The sequence below is a fragment of the Vulpes vulpes genome, chromosome 4 (genome assembly GCF_048418805.1).
Source record: "Vulpes vulpes isolate BD-2025 chromosome 4, VulVul3, whole genome shotgun sequence".
NCBI lineage: Eukaryota > Metazoa > Chordata > Mammalia > Carnivora > Canidae > Vulpes > Vulpes vulpes.
In genome coordinates, this window is record NC_132783.1 from 82,933,003 (window position 1) to 82,951,583 (window position 18,581).

Here is an 18,581-nt window from a genome sequence, read left to right on the forward strand (position 1 = left end):
CTGGAGCTTAAAAATGGGGAAAACAGCATGAACAGTCCACAGGGAAAAAGTGCCTGGTTATCTTTAAATATGTAGGCTTCTGCCTTCATCTACAAAGTAACCTGATTTGGGAATCGGATAGGAGCCAAAGATCAAGATATGCGGCTGGACTCTGTATGGGATTTGGTCTATCAGAAGTAATAGAACCTCACAGAATATTCCTGAGACGTCTGAACAGTCTTAGCTTAAAATAATTTCTAATTAAAGTTGATAGTATCTGAATCTTTTCTTGGGTAGAACCTAATGAATTATAGGCATTTACATTCTTTCATTCAATATATAAAAGATTGAAAGTTACACTGTGGCAGATGGATAGCTTACTATATGACTTCCTGAAAGCACAGAAGGTCAGGAATGTTGATGTTTGTCTGACACAGCCACTCAAGCTTCAACACAATTTTTTACAAAGTAAATCAAGCAAGCGAAAGATTGGTGTGTGTTTTTTTGCAACTTTTTTTTAATGGAACTTTACTTGAGAATCTCAAGATGATTAATTTACATGTGCTATCTTATTAATATTATAATACTGGAATGGAAGTATGAATTATATTTCTGTATCCTTAGCAGCTAGCACAGTACTTATCCCTAATAAATATTTGTTTAATGAATGACTGATTAAATGAATATATGAATGAGAAAGAGAAAAGGAGAGAGAAAAAGAATGAAAGGAAGATGGGTGGATGAATGGATGTAGGATCACTTATCCTTTTTAAAAGATTTATTTATTCATGAGAGACATAGAGAGAGGCAGAGACATTGGCAGAGCAAGAAGCTTGATGTGAGGCTCAATCCCAGGACTTTGGGATCACGACCTGAGCCAAAGGCAGACACTCAACTGCTGAGTCCCCAGGCGCCCTTGTCCTTCTTTTAAAGGTGGATAAATGGTAAGAGTTAAAGTGATTCATTGAGGACAGACTGGCAATAAAATGAACATAACCAAGTGTTGTAGATTAAAAATATCCACCACCGCCCCAGTGGCTATGTCTTATTGTTTAGGTAGTTCTCAATCCTATCTGCATGTGAAAATCACCTGAAGTACTTTTTTTATAGGATTATCAATTCTCCGTCCCTCAATCCTGCCCGGGTGTTTTTTAAAAGGTGGTTCTAACGTGTAGTCAGAGTTGAGAATCACTGTGTTAGGGAGTTATACTTGTTATATTCTTCAAGGTTTAAAAAAGAGAGAAGCAAAAAGATACATTTGCCAAAACTTGCTTTTGTTCTCCTTCCAAAGCTTTTTAAATTCAGTGTTAGGTGTCTGCTTTACCAAGAATAATGTCTTAGTCTGTTCAGTCTGCTATAACAAAATATTATAGACTGGGTGGCTCAAACAGCAAAAATTTATTTATCATGGTTCTGGAGGCTCGGAAGTCCAAGATCAGCACATTGGCAGATTTGGTGTCCTGTGAAAACCACTTCCTTGTTCATCAATTGCTCCCTATCTTTTTGCTGTGTCATACATGGCAGAAAGAGCAGGGTGCTCTGGGGTCTCTTATATAAGGACCTCTAATCCCATTCATGGGGTTTCCATCATTATGTCCAAACCACCCTTAAAAGGTACCATGAGATTGGTTTGCCTAGTTTCCCTGTAAAGACAGGTGAAGTAACACAGAAGTTAAAGTGCAAGGATGCTACACAACACCTTGGGGTGTGTCTAGATAATATACTTTTCAATCAATATCAAAAGCCAATACTCTTCTCATTTGCTTACAAATCTCATGACTCAGCTGAATTTCTTTCAAGCATAAGGATCTTAGCACAAACAAGTAAAAAATAAAAATTATATGAAAGCCAAATTGCATTTTCTTTTCTCCACTACTGCAGGAAAATTTCCCACCAGAGGCCAATTTTAGACTCAGTTTTTAGAGTTGTTACCATTGTCTGAAAATATAAGATCCGTGAAGGCAGGAGTATTTTGTTTTTTTGTTTGTTCTTTTACTGCTCATTCCCGTAGAATATAGACTTCTATGTTCATAGTATATATTTGATGAATATTTATTGAATGAGTAAGTACTGTGGTTTAGGTATTGAATGGTGGTTTCCAATTCTCAAACATTGAAAAACTCTGTGGCGACTCTTATGTATATATGTGTGTGTGTCTGTAATCTCTACGCCCAATGTGGGGCTTGATCTCACCACCCTGAGATCAAGAGTCGCATACACTATAGACTGAGCCAGCCAGTCTATACCCCATGGTAACTTTTTAAGAACTTCATTATCATTATTATGAGTGTCTAGAATGAGTTTTGGAATAGATCGTTGTTATTTTAGTCTCCTCAATATCATTTCCTCCTCCCTTCTTCAGGTGGTAAACCCCTCTTTTCTATCGGGAACCAACTCAAGGTAGACTCTGTCCTCCCTGGCCAAACCTGTTCCATCAGAAAATTACATCTCTTATTCACTCCCACTTAATCCCCTCCACAGTTTGGTTCCTTTTTTTTTTCTTTTTTAAGATTTTATTTATTTATTAAAGAGAGACAGAGAGAGAGAGAGAGAGAGAGAGGCAGAGACATAGGCAGAGGGAGAAGCAGGCTCCATGCAGGGAGCCCAATGTGGGACTGGATCTTGGAACTCCAGGATCACACCCTGAGCCTAAGGCAGACACTCAACCACTGAACCACCCAGGTGTCCCCATAGTTTGGTTCCTAATTAATGTTAGGACAATCAGTCTGCCCTGCGATTTTTCTGCTGGAGCTCATAGGAGAGATTGTCTCTATCTCCTGGACTTAATTGTGGATACCTTTTTGGAGTCTGGAGTCAGCAACAGTCATCTTTCCCATTTTGTCACTAGGACCTTTATGTACCAGTACACCAATTAGAGGCAAACAGAATTGAAAGATGGAGAAAGAGAGAGATTAAAGTGCAAGGATCAATAAACAAGAAGCTTTATATATATATCAGTAAACAATTATATATATATATATTTTAATAGAAATATCCTGTCATTTCTGATTAGAAATATCCTTCTTGTCTTTTCTGATTATGAAATTGATAAGATAGTCATTGTAAAAAATTCAGAAAATACAAAAAAAAAAAAACGGAAGGAAATTAAAATTATATTTAGTTCAACACCTGATGCAGACTCAATCCCAGGACCCTGTGTTCACAACCTGAGCCAAAGACAGATACTCAATCATTGAGCCACTCAGGTGCCCCTGAAAATGATATTTTTGATACATATCTTTTCTTATTCTTTTTTAAAAAAGATTTTTATTTATTTCTTCAGAAGAGACACAAAGAGAGAGAGGCAGAGACACAGGCAGAAGGAGAAGAAGCAGGCTTCATGAGGGAGCCCGATGTGGAACTCAATCCAGGGACTCCAGGATCATGCCCTGGGCCAAAGGCAGACGCTCAACCACTGAGCCACCCAGGCGTCCTGATACATATCTTTCAATACATATATGCATGTTAGTACTTTTTTTTCTTATGTTAAACAAAAGTGAGATCATGTTTTTTATAAACTCTTTTGATCAATTTATGTGTTATAAATATCTCTCCATGGGAACGCCTGGGTGGCTCAGTGGTTGAACGTCTGCCTTCAGCTCAGGGCGTGACCCCGGAGTGAGGGGATCTAGTCCCACATCGGGCTCCCTGCATAGAGCCTGCTTCTCCCTCTGCCTCTTTCTGTGTGTCTCTCATGAATAAATAAATGAAATCTTAAAAAAAAAAATCTCTCCATGTCAATAAAAATAGATTACTCATTATTTTTAATGACTATATAGTATTCCATTGTGTAAGTTAATTATAGTTTACTTACCCACCCTTGTTGCTGCAGATAGTTCTTAAAAGCTTTTGACTGTTTTCTGAAAAAGCACTAAAGCTGACATTTACTGATTTCTTCTCACTTCTCCTCCAGAGTCTCCTTATTCTAAATTTTCCCAGCATAAATTTAACAGTTGTAGATTATTAGTTAACATGGGGGTGGAGCAAGCAGACTTTCTCTGAGCTATAGAAAGTATAAAAAGTAATACTTTTGCAACTGTGCAATTTTTCTTACCAAAATTTTAGCTTATTAATTTCATAGAGATGAAGAATAAGCATCATGTCCCTGGGGTTTAATGAATCTCTTGGCTGGTTTTCAGATTCATTCAAAAATAGTGTTTACATAAATGCCTGTGGCATAATATTTTGGTGCTGACTGTACCACTCCCTGGTGACTACCAAATCTCTAATTATAAGGGTGTGGTTATTCAGTGGCCTGAACAAACCCAGTTCCATAGCAGACACCATTTATGTTTTATTAAGATAACAAAAACAAGGTTCAGCTACCGGAAATGAAGTAATTACAGAGATCTAGAAAATGTATAAATATCCAGTGTAAATAAACATGACAAATCAGAGGTAGAAAATATATGTTTTATCAGCAAGAGTTTATAAAGCAAGAAGAGAAAATTAAATCATATCTCAAAGGAAACATACAAACGAAGAACCCTTGGATACTCTTGACATTCTTTCTAACATGGCCAGCTTCTTTTGAAATGGGAGCCAATTATAACAGAAACCAAGATTATAATAAAATATCTTTGATAGAATCATTTTGAAGAAGAAATGTAGGGCACATAAAGCTGTTTTTGTGAGTTCCCACTCATGCCTTATGCTTCCCATTTACAAAGAACAGCTCTGTTGCTATTGGGCAAGTCCCGTTTCCTGGTTATTTTTGGAGGGCTAACGCCTTTGTCACATAATAAAGAAACTTAAACATTGTTAGGAACAACTGCAAATAAAACTCTGAAGAGCTATCATAGACTACTAGGAAAATACTTCAAATTGAATATTTCTGCTACCTTTCATCTGAGTCACTCATATATTAAAGAGAAGCTGGTGTAGTAGAGCCCTGAAGAGAACATTTAAAAGCATAAAAGCTTAGTAGTTCTTGTTGACATTTAATTTTTACTCTCCTCTGCATCCTTTATTGAGATATAATTGGCAATTTTAAAATTGTAGAGGGACACCAGGGGCTTAGTCATTAAGTGTCCATCTCTTGATATTGGCTCAGGTTATGATCTCAGGGTTGTGAGATCAAGCCCTGCTCTGGGCATGGAAACCGCCTAAGATTTTCTCTCTCCCTTTCCACTGTCCTTCTCTCCCCACTCCCCCACTCTCTATCTCTCAAAAATTTTTTTTACATATTTAAGATGTACAGTTTGGTTTGATATATGTATACATTGTTAAATAATCATCACAGTCAAGATAATTAACATAATCTATCACTTCACCTAATTACCTTTTATGTCCATATGTGGTGACACTTAAGATCTATACCCTTAACAAAGTTCAAATGTAACCAATTTCAAATAGTTACATTGTTGCACATCAGAGCTTCAGAACTTATTCATCTTGTATAAGTGAAATTTTGTATCCCTTGACAGTATTTCCCCATTTCCCTCTTCATGCAGCCCCAAACAACCATCATTCTCCTTTCTGTTTCAGTTTAATTATTTTAGATTCCACATATAAGTGAAATGAAGCAGTATCTGTCTTTCTGAATCTGGCTCATCTCCCCTAGCTAATATCCTTCAAGTTCATCCATGTTGTTGCAAACGGCAAGATTTTCTTCTTTTTTTAAGGCTGAATATTGTTTCATTGTCTATATATACACCATCTTTATCCATTCATCCATCGATGAACATTTACGTTGTTTCCATATCTTGGATATCATGAATAATGCTGAAATGAATACAGGTATGAAAATTCCACTTAAGTACCAAAAAATATTTATCATAATTAGACTATAGAGGTTCTCAGCTTCTCTCAATTTTTTTTTAATAGGCTCCATGTGTAGCATGGAGCCCAGTGTACGACTTGAACTCATGATGGTGAGATTAAGACCTGAGCTAAGATCAAGAATCAGACACTTAAAAAAAAAAAAAAAAAAAAAAAAAGAATCACTTAACCAACTGAGCCACCCAAGCGCCCCAACTTCTCTAAATTTTTGTATGGTTTCTTAGAATTATATTATTTTTGAAGAATAAATAAATTTGAGAAAGAAAATCTTAACTTTTAGGAGGCTCTAAGTGATACTTAGACAAATCAATGTATGTGGAAAATAACTTGAATTAGAACAATGATTACGGGGGGATCCCTGGGTGGCTCAGCGGTTTGGCACCTGCCTTCGGCCCAGGGCCTGATCTTGGAGACCTGGGATCAAGTCCCGCATCGGGCTCCCTGCATGGAGCCTGCTTCTCCCTCTGCCTGTGTCTCTGCCTCTCTCTTTTTCTGTGTCTCTCATGAATAAATAAAATCTTTATATATATATATATATAAAACCAATGAGTACAAGTAATCGTAAAATTGTTCACAATGTTTAGGATTAAGTTTCAGAAGCATTGTGAAAGGTTTATTGTAAGATATAAAATATATATTTAAAAGCATGTAAATTTATATCTTCAATCACTTGAGTTTTACATTCATTGTATTTATTTGCTTCAAAGAGAAATACTTCTTCTTCCAAATCACAAAATAGCCTCCCAAGGAGAACTTTGCATATTTGTTTTTGTTACTCTTAAGTCTTCTTCTTCTTCTTTTTTTTTTTTAAGATTTTATTTACTTATTCATAGAGACAGAGAGAGGCAGAGGCACAGGGAGAAGCAGGCATCATACAGAGAGCCTGACATGGGACTCAATCCAGGGTCTCCAGGATCACGCCCCTGGGCTGCAGGTGGCATTAAACCACTGCGCCACCGGGGCTGCCCTTCTTTTCCTTTTTTTTAAGTAGGCTCCATACCCAGTGTGGAGATCAATGCAGGGCTTGAACTCATGGCCTAAGATCAGGAGTTGGATGCTTAACCAACTGAGCTACATAGGTGCCTCTGCCACTCTTAAGTCCATCCAAATTCTGAGACCTAAAAGTACTTCAGACAAGCCTATAGAATTCACTAAAATGAGTTAACTTTATATACTTCTTTCTTTATAACTTTATACACTTCTTTATTTATATTAATAATTACTAATATAATTAGTAATATTAGGGAAGTAACTATTGTTCTTTCAATAGGAAAATGATTGTCATTACTACCAAAGTCTTTGTAACAGGTACAATGATTCAGAACTTGATCTGTGGGAATAGGAATGAAGTAATAATAGTTGAGACATTTTAAAATTATAAATAGGGTAAAACCAATGGAATATAATAATATACCAAAGCTACTGTATTACAATAGGAAAGTACAAGTAAAAACAAATAGCCTAGTGCAGAAATAGTCTATTATACATTGGAGTTTAAATTGTAATGTGGGGGGTGTTGTGCTGTGGGAAAGAGAGATGGATTTATAAACCCCAGAGCAAGGATCTGCATACCCGAGGCCGCTGCTGTGTGGAGACCCTGGGTGAAGCCACCGTCACCATGTCTGACCCAGAGGGAAAACCTTCAACTGAGGACTTGGGGGATAAGAAGGAAGGAGAATACATTAAACTCAAAATCATTGGACAGGATAGCAGTGAGATTTACTTCAAAGTGAAAATGACAACACATCTCAAGAAACTCAAAGAATCATACTAAGACAGGGAGTTCCAATGAATTCACTCAGGTTTCTCTTTGAAGGTCAGAGAATTGCTGATAATCACACTCCAAAAGAACTGGGAATGGAGGAAGAAGATGTGATTGAAGTTTATCAGGAACAAACAGGAGGTCTTTCAAAGATGTAGATATTCTTTTTATTTTTTATTTTTTATTTACCCTCAATCCTTTTTTATTTTTAAAAACAGTTCTTTTGTAATGCGGTGTTCAAAATGGAATGGAAAAAAAAGGAAAAAAAAGGAAAAAAATGAAGAAAAAGATGAAAAAAGAACAACAACAACAAAAAACAAAATGGAATTGAAAACTGGCACCCCATCTCTTTAAAACATCTGGTAATTTGAATTCTAGTGCCCATTATTCATTATCACTTGTTTTCATTGCGATGATTTATTGTGATCAAACCTCAGCCCCCTTCATATTGCCCTTTCCTTTTTAAAAATTACATATGTGCACAGAGAGGCCACCTTTTCCAGGACTGTGCATTTTCAGGCTTGTGATAAATAAGATCGACCAATATAAGTGCTCATGATGACTTTCCAGTTGGCCCTGAAGTTCTAGCATGTGATTATTTCACTACTGGACTATGACTTTCAGTGGGAGATGGAAGTTTTTCAGAGAACTGAACTGTGGGAAAATGACCTTTCCTTAACTTGAAGCTTCTTTTAAAATTTGAGGATCTGGACCAAAAGAAGAGAAATATCAGGCTGGAGTCAAGAAGACAGAGATGGTGAGAGTAAATGACTAAGTCCAAAGATGGCTTCACTGAAGAGAAAGCATTTTAAGATAAAAGTCTTGTCAGAAGATCCCAGAAAAGTTCTAATTTTCATTAGCAGTTAATAAAGCTATTCATGCAAAAGTGTATTCAACAGAACACTGCTCTTTTTTATTTTATTTGTACTTTTTGGCCTGAGATATGGGTTTTAAATGGACATTGTACCAGCTTCATTAAATAAACAAAATATTTGTAAAAACCATAAAATAAACAAACAAACAAACAAATAAATAAGTTATAATGTGGGGAGCAGGGTGCCTGGGTGGTGCAGTTGGTTAAGCATCCCACTGGGTTTTGGCTCAGGGTTTCAGCTGAAGTTGTGATCTCAGGGTTGTGAGATCAAGCCCTGAGTTGGGTTCCATATCCAGTGTGAGTCTACTTGGGATTCTCTCTCCCTCTGCCCCTCCTGCTTGGGCTCTCTTTCTCTTATTCTCAATAAATCAAGTAAATCTTAAAAAAAAAAAAGTGTAATATTGTATTTCACAAGTCAGTCAAGAAAGTAAGAACCATTCCAAAACAGTTATCTATTGGGATGCTTAGGTGGCTCAGCAATTGAGTGTCTGCCTTTGGCTCAGGGTGTTATCCAGAGTCCCGGGATTGAGTCCTGCATTAAGCTCCCTGCAGGGAGCCTGCTTCTCCCTCTGCCTGCGTCTCTTCTTTTCTCTGTCTCTCATGAATAAATAAATAAAATCTTTTTTAAAAATGGTTATCAATCTATCTACTTATTTAAGATTTTATTTTTAAGTAATCTCTACACCCAGCATGGGGCTTGAATTCAACAACTCTGAGATGAAGAGTAGCATGCTCCAGCAACTGACCCAGCCAGGTACCCCCAGAATGGTTATCAATTTAGAAAAAATAGGTTAAGGGGCACCTGGATGGCTCAGTCAGTTAAGCATCTGACTTAGGCTTAGACCATGATCTCAGAGTCCTGGCATCAAGCCGCATGTCAGGCTCTATGGTCAGTATGGAGTCCGCTTCTGCCTCTCTCTCTCTCTCTTTCTCTCTCTCCCTCCCCCCTACTGTCCTTCCCTCTGTTTGTCTTCTCTCTCTTTCTCTCAAATAAATAAATAAAAACTTTAAAAAAGAAAAATTATTTTAGACCATCTTCTTTTTGAAAAAACTTTTGAGAGAGAGAGAGAGAGAAAAAAAAAACATGTTAGAGAGTACAAGTGGTTGAGAGGAAGAGACAGCTGCCCATCCAGCAGAGAGCCTGATGGGCTTAATTCCGGACCCTGGGCTCATGACTTGAGCTGAAGGCAGCTGCTTAAGCAACTGCACCACCCAGGTGCCCCTAGCCCATCATCTTATCTTCTCATCAAAATAAATTTCAGATGAATTAAAGAGTAGGTATAAAATATTAAACAATGGAAAAATCAGAAGAAAATAGATCAGAATATGTAATAAGCTTCTGGGTGATGATTATTTTATATTCTTGGCAGCAATTTTTTTTTAAATCAAAGGAAAAATGATTTTGTTTTAAGGTAACCAAAATGGAAAAAAAAAAAAAAAAGTAACCAAAATGAATAGGCAACAAGAGAATGGGAAACTGTCTGCAAAAACTACCAAATTTTAGGGACTGTTATCTTTCTTATATAAAGAAATTCAGGGGATCCCTGGGTGGCGCAGTGGTTTGGCACTTGCCTTTGGCCCAGGGCGCGATCCTGGAGACCCGGGATCGAATCCCACATCAGGCTCCCGGTGCATGGAGCCTGCTTCTCCCTCTGCCTATGTCTCTGCCTCTCTTTCTCTCTCTCTCTGTGACTATCATAAATAAATAAAAATTAAAAAAAAAATAAAGAAAGAAAGAAATTCATATAAATTGATACAAGCACATTAAACCTCAAAGAAATGTGTAGTAAAGACGTTAATATTAGTGAGCAAAATGAAAAAAATATTGTTTCACTAGTAATCAAAGAAATGCAAACTAATAAAGTATCCATTTTCACTTAGGAACACAGTAAATATTTTGAACAATCATATTGAATAAGTCAGGGCACAAGGAACAGGTACTTTCATACATCACTAAAGTCTTGATAAACCCATAAACCATCAAAATGTTCCTCTTCTTTTACTCAGTAGCTGTACATCCTCACATCCATAAATACATCTGGGGAAATAAGACTAATGCTCAAACCAAGTGATTCTGCTAAATATGAAGTCTTACTGTCTTATGCAAAACAACTTTGAGAAAACATTATGAATAAAAAAGATTGAGCTTTGAACAAAAAGCCAGTGGGGGAGACTGGGAAATGAAGAATGAATATATTTAAGGAATAGAAAAAAAGAACAGTGGGATGCCTGGGTGGCTCAGCGGTTTAGCGCCTGCCTTTGGCCCAGGGCGTGATCCTGGAGTCCCGGGATTGAGTCCCACATCGGGCTCCCTGCATGGAGCCTGCTTCTCCCTCCTCCTGTGTCTCTGCCTCTCTCTCTCTCTATGTCTATCATAAATAAATGAATAAATAAAATAAATCTTTAAAAAGAAAAAAAGAACACTTTTGGAACTGTTTAGAATCAGTCAAGTAGAAAAATTCAAGGAGGGGCAGCTGGGGTGGCCCAGCTTTTAGCGCCGCCTTCAACCCAGGGCCTGATCCTGAAGACCCGGGATCAGGTCCCACGTCGGGCTCCCTGCGTGGAGCCTGCTCCTCCCTCTGCCTGTGTCTCTGCCTCTCTCTCTCTCTCTGTCTCTCATGAATAAATAAATAAAATCTTTAAAAATAAATAAATAAAATAAAAAATATATCATTTAAAAAAAATTTCAAGGAAAATTGGGGTTCAAAGACGTATTTTTCAGTCTTTGTCATTTCCATGTTTCTGGTTTTATTTTTTTTGCCACATTTGTAATTAATATACATATTAGTATTCCTGCTTCTCTTGAAAAATGAATCACTATATGCTGTGAGCTTTTTCATTGTTGTCTGTTATACACACACACACATATGAAACACCTTTTCCCTCCTAAACTGTCTCCCTCACTCTGTTACCCTCAATAACCCAGTTATATTACATTCCTTGGATTCCAGCTTCATTTTTTGTAAAATAAAAATGACAAAACTAAACTGTGCTGTTTTTCTAGCTGTCTCACAGGAATAATTAGATAGTGTCTTTAGTATCCTTGAGGTTTTCTTTTTTATCAGGCCTAACAATAAGCTATAAGATTCTTAATACAAGAAAGTTTCACAGATAGGCAGTCACTACTCACGACATTGACTAGTCTCCATTTTCTCCTCATCCCTTGTAATATCAGATATACAAATAACCCATCCAAAGCTGTTAATCTCCTCTGTTAACAGTTTATAATTTGCTCCAGGTTTATTCTATTAAGGCATTGATTGACCTTAGATGCTAATCTTTTCCAGCAATTCCTAGTTTAGTCAATCATGAAGGCCTGTCTTTCTCTGTTTGGAATCTCCTTGCTTCTGCCTCCTTCTGCAATTTCCTCAGTCCCCAACCCTCCCTCACCAGAACAGGGAAAACCTCTTGTGTAACCATAATACAATACTCTGTGTGCAGTGCCTGTACCTGTGTGTATTTACAAGGTATGTAACAGTTTGCTGATCCCCTATCATTCATTGCCCTCAAAGCTGGCATAACTAAACTTCCACTTATTGATTTAACGAGCTCTGGGACAGGAAAAGGGTGGGGAGATCCATTATTTGTAGCTTTTGCCAATTTCTGTATTGTAAATACTCATACCATGGCCAATTTGAAGCTCCTGTCATAGCATCACTGAACAGAGATGCACAGTAGCACACCATTATACAGTATTTCTGTCATACAGATACAGCACAAAACACGAATTCAAGGGCACAGAAAATGGTAAAATGTAGGAAAATAATTAGGAAGTGATGAATTTTAAGTACTTTTACCTGTATTTTTAATTACCAGCTATAAGTGTATATAACAAGTTTAATAAACAGCTATGGGGATCCCTGGGTGGCGCAGCGGTTTGGCGCCTGCCTTTGGCCCAGGGCGCGATCCTGAAGACCCGGGATCGAGTCCCACGTCGGGCTCCCGGTGCGTGGAGCCTGCTTCTCCCTCTGCCTGTGTCTCTGCCTCTCTCTCTCTCTCTGTGACTATCATAAATAAAAAAAAAAATAAATAAATAAAATAAACAGCTATGTTTAACACCTGGCTTGCAGTATCCCAAAAATTTAGCAGTTGGTTCTTGCTAGCTAGTACAAGGTAGCTGTAGCACATCAATGATTTTTAACCTTGTCCCAGAGTCTAGAATCACACCCTAATTGAATAACTCCAACGAGTCAATCCTGTATTTAGAACAACTCTGATCTCAAATACACAGAAACTAGATTCAGATTAGATTATTGGCATTCACTGAACATTTCCATTGTACTAGGGCCATGGGGACACAAAGAAGGTTAGGACTCCTCCCACATTCTTCCCTATATCAATAAAGAGCATCTCCATTTTCCAGTTTTTCAGGACAAAACTCTTTTTTTTTTTTTAAATAAAGATTTTATTTACTCATGAGACACACACAGAGAGAGAGAGAGAGGCAGAGACACAGGCAGAGGGAGAAGCAGGCTCCATGCAGGGAGCCCAACATGGGACTCGTTCCCAGATCTCCAGGATCACGCCCTGGACTGAAGGCAGGAGCTAAACCGCTGAGCCACCGGGCTGCCCAGGACAAAACTCTTGGTGTCATCTTTGACACCCATCTTTCTCTCCCCTCTTATTTCAAGTCCATTAACATATCCTGAGGGCTCCGCCTTCAGAATATATCCCTATCCCAATCGCATCTCACTTCTGCACAAGAGCCTGTTCGAGCTTCTATCCTTTCTTCCCTAGATTATTGGAATAGCATCCTAAATGCTCTTGCTTCCATATCTGGCTCCTTATGGTCTAATTTCAAAACAATAGTCAGATACATCCTTTTATTTATTTATTTTTTTTTTAGATACATCCTTTTAAACTATAAATCATGTGTGCTTTTTCTCTGCTCACTACTCTCTGACAGTTTCTCATCTCACTCAAAGTAAAGCCAGAAGCCTTGCAATTATCTTCTGGGCCTAACATATTTGGTGTGTCTCTCTCTTACTTCTCTAACATCATCTCCTACTCTTCCCCCTTTCCTCACTCGGTTCCAACTGTGATGGCTTCCTTACTTTCCCTCAAATGTGCTGGGCAGGATCCTGCCTCAATTCTTTGCATTTGGGCGGCCCCGGTGGCTTAGCGGTTTAGCGCTGCCTTCAGCCCAGGGTGCGATCCTGGAGACCCGGGATGGAGTCCCAGGTCGGGCTCCCAGGATGGAGCCTGCTTCTCTCTCTCTCTCTCTCTCTAATAAATAAATAAACAATATTAAAAAAATATTTGCATTTGCTTTATTCACTGCCTGGATCACTCTTCCCTAGGTATCTGCATGACTCTCTGCTTCCCTCTTGTCTAGCCTGTTTTTGCCTATGCCTACTTCTCAGTGAGGCTTTCTCTATCACTGTTTAAAATTGCAACTCCTTGGGATGCCTGGGTGGCTCAGCGGTTGAACGTCTGCCTTTGGCCCAGGGTGTGATCCTAGAGTCCCGGGATCAAGTCCCACATCGGGCTCCCTGGATGGAGCCTGCTTCTCCCTCTGCCTGTGTCTCTCTGCCTCTCTCTGTATGTCTTTCATTAATTAATAAATAAAATCTTAAAAAAAAAAAAGTAAAATAAAATTGCAACTCTTCTTCCCATGCCCAGAAATTCCTCGCTTAAACTTTCCCCATAAACTTATTTCTATTGACAAACTATGTATTTTGCTTGTTTATTGTCTGCCCTGCCCTGACACCCCAACTAGCTACACAAGTGAACTTTGTTCTGTTCACTGCTTATTTCCCAGTGTCTAAAATAGTGTCTAGCACATATAGGTACTTAATATAAACTTACTGAATGAATGAACGATATATCTTCAAAGAGTTTTATAGGTTTTCTATGTGTATCTCTTGTAACCAAAGTAACTGGATTTCTTGCCTTTGGATTCCAGTTTCCTAGTGACCAATCCCCAATAGTTGTTGCTAGGCACATGCAGTTCTGACTTGCCTATTGGAATCTCTATCAGTTACCAGCTCAATTCTACATCTTGGGTCTTCCTTACCTGTAAATTTTGGCACATATGTTCCTCTATTCCTTTTACCCTATGAATTGATCTTTCCGTTTCAGATCTGTCTTTGAATTAATACAATTTCATGTCTCAATCTAAGAATTTTTTTCCTTCACTGTCTGAGCTTTGGATCTGTTAGTATTCTAATGTAACAAAGAGATTGTATAACAGCTTTTCCAGGGGTGCCGACCTCCCAGTGAGAACATGCTCCTTGAGAAGGATCTTCTCTATCCCTTTCCGGAAGAGAAGAGGAAACACAAGAAGTCCCTGGTGCAGAGCCCTGATTCCTACTTTGTGGCCATGGACTGCCACCAGGATGCTATAAAATCACCACCATCTTTAGCCACTCGCAAAAGGTAGTTTGTATGTTGGCTGTTGCATTGTCCCCTGACAGCCTACAGGTGGAAAAGGAAGGCTTAGAGAAGGATGCCCTTTCAGATGGAAGCAGCATTCAAAGCACCCCGAATCAAGCTGAATGGGAAACAATCCCAATCGACATCTTTTGAATATGAAAAGAGAGAAAAAGAGAGAGATTGTAAAACAAAATACATTACCATCACAATCTTCAAAAATTAAAATGGGCATTGTAAGGATAATCATTCTTTTAACAATTAGGATATACTTATTATCTATCAATGCTCTTATTATCTGCCTGAGATAGGTGAATATCACTATAACATTCTTAGGTTTGACACATGCAAAACCAAGATTAGAAGCTATCTTATCAGGGATCCCTGGGTGGCACAGCGGTTTAGCGCCTGCCTTTGGCCCAGGGCGCTATCCTGGATTCCCGGGATTGAATCCCACATCGGGCTCCCGGTGCATGGAGCTTGCTTCTCCCTCTGCCTGTGTCTCTTGCCTCTCTCTCTCACTGTGTGCCTATCATGAATAAATAAAAAAAAGAAGCTATCTATCAACTATTGTTAGATTTTAAGATCCCTTACTATCTACATACTTTTCTCAGATATTTGACAAAAATCCTGGAATTACTTGGATCAACTGAGTGGTATCCTCATTTTTTAGCTTGTATTTGCTACCTAGACAACATGGCGATAGTACTGAATGAACAAGCTGTCTCTTTCAAGTTAAGATGATTAGGTTGACAATTTGAATCAGAAGATTTGTCAGCAGCCAGCAATCAATCACAAATTTTGTGAAATAATTTTGTTATTTTTTAAAAAGATTTTATTTATTCATGAGAGACACAGAGAGAGACAGAGACATAGGCAGAGGGAGAAGCAGGCTCCATGTAGGAAGCCCAATGTGGGACTCGATCCCAGGACCTCGGGATCACGCCCTAAGCCAAAGGCAGATGCTCAACCACTGAGCCACCCAGGTGTTCCTAATTTTGTTTTCTTAAAGCATATTCTTCATGACCTGTTTTATATCTGCAAAGGTTCTGCAAAGAATAGTAATATCCATAGTAATCTTTTCCAAAAATAATTGATATGGTGCAAACTCAGGGAGCACTAAGTACCTGAAAATGCAAGTTGAAATATAATAAGGACTTTTTCTTTACATAGCAACAGGCTACAGAGATCAAAATATTTTATAGCGTCAATACCATTTCCATTACTGCATTTCTGTGAAGGAACTGGTGGGAAAAGAGAAACAATTTATCATGTCTCTGTGGATGAAGAAACTGAGGTGCCACATTAGACAATTTCTTGCCTGAGACCACAATCATAGACCAATTGCAGAAATAAGACTGCTGCATCTAAGTTGTTAGCTTACAGGGTGGTTTTTCTAAATCTCTCTGCATTGCTAATATAATTGAGATTCCAAGTAATAATAGAAGATGGTCAGGGCAAAGAAATGGTAATGAGCCAGAGCTAGAACTGAAAATAGAGTCTTCTACCTCCTTGTCCATTGATCCTGCCATTATGCTGCAGGACTAAATTACTGAACTTCATCAAAAAGTGGGAACCTAATGCTATTAGAGACAAACCAGCATGAGTTCAGTTAACTTTTCATTGCAAATTGACAGAATAATTCATATTTTGGCTTACCTAAGGGAAATAATATCTCAAGTTGGATTTCTCTTTGGATATTGTCATTTCTTCTGTTTGTTTACTCGTGTGATATAAAAAGGATCTTGGTTGACTGAAACTTATTAGGAGTCAGGAAAAAGACATTATAAGTTAGAAACAATCATCTCTGCTTAAAGAAGGAATGAATCAGCAAGGCTGAAAGCTCAGTTTTTCAGTGGGTTGGCTAGTCCATTGTGTAGCCTAAGTACACAAGTAATGTAACGGGGTCCATTCTAAGCTCTGAGAATAGGCCAGGGGAGAAGAGAGAAAAACAGAAGGTGGGGAGGGTGTGTCATCTTTTGTCCTACATTTAAGACATCTGCTGTTTAAGCTTGTATGAATGAGACCCGTCATAATAGAGAAGTCAAAAAATTTTTCACCAAATAAAGACTCTAAGAGATGCAATACAGTGAGATGAATTCTCATTATATAAGCTGACACACGATACTCTTCTCATGTATTTACATGAGGCCGTGGGCATTTTGCCCTGCTGGAAGGGATAGAAAGCTCACATAGACTTCCTCGATGGTGAAACTTTATATAAATCAGAACGCCAGGAAGGTAGGGGCCAAAGGAACAAAGATCTTATTTTTTCATAATTCTTAGTTTTCTACAACAAATGAGCAGATAAAGAGACATCTTTGGAGTTACTTAGTTTCTCTGGGTGTCTCCCATGTATATAGGAGGCATACATGTTATTAAAAATCTGGGGTTTTTTTCCTGTTAAAAAGAAAGAAAGAAAAAAAAAAGAAACATATTTAACATAATATTTCTGGCTTAAATTAAACTGACCTTTTATAGGGGGCCACTTAACTTCATGTGTATTATTATTTTTTTTTTTAACCTTTACAACAACTCAGAGAGGAGAATATTATTTTACAGATCAGGAAGGAAAGGTTGAGTATCTTACCCACACAGATTGCATAGTAGTTACACTTGGGTATAAAATCTAGTTATTGGGACTCCTGGGTGGCTCACTTGGGTGGCTGACTTCAAAGGTGTCTGCGTTTGGATCAGGGCGTGATCCCGGAGTCCAGGATTGACTCCTACTTTGGGCTCCTTTCGGGGAGCCTGCTTCTTCCTCTGCCTATGTCTCTGCCTCTCTTTCTCTATGTCTCTCATGAATGGATTGAAAAAATCCTTAAAAAAATAATAAAATAAAATCTAGTTCTCTAAAACCACTTCCAATACCCTTTCCATTATGTCACAGAAGACTATGGCAATATTTTTATTTTTACCTTTGAGGTAATTTCTAGATAAACTTTTGGCTACTTGATGACTTTTTGAGAAATGGATGTAGGAATATTTGTTTTGCATACCTATTTTTCTTGTATATTTCTTCAGCAAAGTTTAGACATTAGACATCAGATTGTGGCTCTTTTTGTTGCAATAAGGTAGAGATGCACTTCCTCAAAAGTCTGGGTACCATATACATATCTGTTTTGGGTTCACTAAGGGTACTACTACAAGTGAACCTGATGGTTGTAGGCAGAGTCTGAAGTGAGAAGTATGAGTTGACTTGCTGTAAATAAAGGATTTCCTCTACTTTGTAAAACAAGGAGGAGGACACTAATGGATAAACTGAGCTACCAACTTTTGATATTAGCATAGCCTAATGTTAGGTACTAGAAAGCCTTTCAAATGTTAGAGAAAAAGCAAACAAGTATTATTTTCAATTTACTTACTCCCTAGAATGGTTATAATTACTAGCATTTGCTGACTACCACTAATTTACAAGTTGTTACACTAAACATAGATCCTAATGCAACCTCTACCTGTGGAATATTGTCTTAGTGATATCAAAATCATTAATGATTAATTCCTATGAAACTACATCAAGAGAACTTCAGGTAAAACCTCTTCCTTCTGTAACTAATCATTCAATAAAATTTTGAGTTTATTACACACCAAGCTCAGTGTTAGGCACTATGGTGCCTTCTCCATAGTGAAAGATCAATATTGTTCAATAATGATTCAATAATGATTGAGTGAAGGAAATAGAAAAAAGTCAAATACATGGTATTCACCCAAAAAGTGCTAATCACCTAGGATATTGAAACATACCAAAGAAATTAATGTACCAATGGAATTATTTTAAAAACACAAAATCTCTTTTACAGTGCTATTTTTATC

At 37.9% G+C, this 18,581-nt stretch overlaps 1 pseudogene; it reads left to right on the top strand.

Annotated features, from left to right (window-relative positions):
- The first annotated feature begins 7,357 nt into the window (after positions 1-7,357).
- LOC112928377 (small ubiquitin-related modifier 1-like) lies at positions 7,358-7,680 on the top strand (annotated as a pseudogene).
- Positions 7,681-18,581: the final 10,901 nt, after the last annotated feature.